The sequence below is a fragment of the Nicotiana attenuata genome, chromosome 3 (assembly GCF_001879085.1).
Source record: "Nicotiana attenuata strain UT chromosome 3, NIATTr2, whole genome shotgun sequence".
Taxonomy (NCBI): Eukaryota; Viridiplantae; Streptophyta; class Magnoliopsida; order Solanales; family Solanaceae; genus Nicotiana; species Nicotiana attenuata.
Window position 1 is genome coordinate 27099859 of NC_031991.1, and position 2705 is coordinate 27102563.

Below are 2705 nucleotides of genomic sequence, written 5' to 3' on the forward strand. Positions count from 1 at the left end.
ATAAGTCAACATCCGGTTGACTTTTCCAACTTAAGCTTACTCAAAAGAGACTAAGGCCGCATTCTATTTAAAAATAGTTCAGGGGAGTAATATGACCCCCCGCAAAGATAAGATGTGTAGTTAGAAATCAGGCTATAGGCCAGGGTTACTTATGTATTTTCCTGTAAATCTACTTTCCAAGTCTATAAGTTTTTATTTTGATTGATTTTTCTAGTTCTTAACACGTTAGGAAAATGATTAAATATAGTATCTCATTTTATCGTGCATTTGGAAATGCTGTAAATACCATTTTCAAGTCTTTTTAACTAACATAAAACTTCATATTATTATCATAGAAATGCAATAAATCTTCGTTCTAAGTTTTCAAGTTTTTTATTTTAATTTTCAAGGTTACTAATATTTAGTTCTCTGGCAGATGCCTTTTTAACCACTCGAAGCTACCATATGTGTCAATATTACAATTAATATTTAAAAACTTCATTATTTTTCTTATATTCATTATTTGACCTTTCGATTAATAAAAATATTTCATTATATCTTGTATGGTATATTAAGAATTCAATAGATCTCTTTTTCTGGTTTTCAAATTTTTTTATTTCAATTTCCTGAGTTTTTAGTACAGCTTTTCCTAATATTTTAGGACTTTGAATTAGTATAAGAATCTGTATATTAGAAAATAAAGCTTTTGACAATAAAATCCCAGGTTGTGTATTGTAATCACATGGTTAACATCTCGTTAATTGAAAGATCTTTTATCACTATAAATAAATATTACTAATAGATGTTTATTCTAAAGATAGAGGCTTTATGACTTGTAAGTATACTATAGCTATAAAGTTCAATTACAAAAATAAGACAGAAGACACTAGCATTTTGCATGCTTAATTTTATTTTATAACTCAACAAATAAAGTTTTTCATAAATTCCCAACTTACCTTGGATATGAGGCAATACAAACTTGTCTTATATTTTGAGTTCTGTCTTATTACATTGCAAATAATAAGTAACTGATTACACTAAATGATAACAACAACAACAATAACAACTCAATAGAATCCCACCAGTGGTATCTGGGGAGGGTAGAGTGTACGTAGACCTTACCCCAACCCCGAAAGTGATAGAGAGACTGTTTCTGGGTGATTACACTAAACAAGTTTAAAGCAATTTGTTAATAAAGTTCGGCTTTAGGCCACTTTTCTTGTGGAACCGCCCCTGCGAGGAGATAAAGTGGAACCAATAACAAAAGCAAAAAACAGTAGTTACTGCTAAAGAAAGCCATTGAAACGCATAAACTATTTAAGCTCAAATAATATGAGAAAGAACAAGAATTGATTGAGGATTCAAAGTCAAAGGATTTGTGTGTTAAGGTTTGTTATGAAGTTGTGATGCTAACGGAGGCTCCATCGTAAGAGAGAAACTAAAGGGACAACCAAATAGAAACTGATGGGAGGCTTGAATTTGATATATAGTACAGGTGAACACTAGTTTATGATACCTACTGTATTTATAGAGGTTGTGAGCTTGGTACTTAAGCAAAGTTATTTGTTTCCTAAATTTATTAGAATTAGAGTTTTTAGTTTTCTTTAGAAAATTATTGAGTTAGTCAGCAAGAATATTTTCCTTTTTCTTTCTTTTATCCCAAGTTTCTTAAATGAAGGGGCACTCCCCAATTTGCCACTTTTGTAACTTTTTTAGAAAATAGGGTTCACTCTTTCTTTTTTACAAACTAAGTTTGAGGAAATAAAAGGGATATATTCTTCCGCGAGCAAAACTTTGGGTCTTTATAAATTTATATTTTTATGATAGAAGGAAACTAGAACAAGCAAGAAAATTATGGTATTTCTCTATAACTTTTGTGACTTTCCAAAACAATTTTTAGTTTAGTACTCCCTCCGTTCACTTTTACGTGGCACGTTTGAACTTTTCATGCCCCTTAAGAAATAATAAATGAAGTGCATAATTTACCATGATACCCATATTAATTGATACATATTTTATTGGAATTGAGAAAATGATTTGAAATGAGTAATAAATACTGTAGGTATAATAGGACAAAAATAATTGTCTTCTCTTGATATGCGTAAAGTGACAAGTAAAAATGAAAATCTATTTTTAGTATACATGCTAAGTAAAAGTGAACAGAGGGAGTATAATTTAACTGCATTAAGTATTTGAGTCCTCTCTCTCTTATTATCAATTTGCTAGGTGGAATTTTGAGTTAGGATTGGCATTAGTAAAAGGCAGAATAGCCTAATAAATACCTCTACTTGCCCCGCTTTGTCATCCCGGTCCCTATACTCCACAAGATTTCATCCAGACACTCGTAGTTGTTAAACTACACTACTTTAAACCCTCCGTACCTCGCGTGTTCTTCAAGTGCACAATGTGGATGACACGTTGTCCTCCACATCAGATTTTTTATGACACATCATTATTTTTTCACTTTAATTTCAAAAAAAATAATTTTCTTTTTCTTTTTCACTCAGACTCCTCCCCTACCCTTACCATCTCTCTCCATTTTTCACAGTAGAAAGCAAGAAAACACTCCGACTTTCTAGCTTTACCAGCAACAATACCACCATGGATAACCAAAAAATCATCATTCTCCAATTTTGCATCGTCCACATCTCCCTTACAATGACTTTTGTCCAACGCCGCCACTGTAACGATCCGGCCGGTCGTTTTAGAATTTACGCCCCGATCCC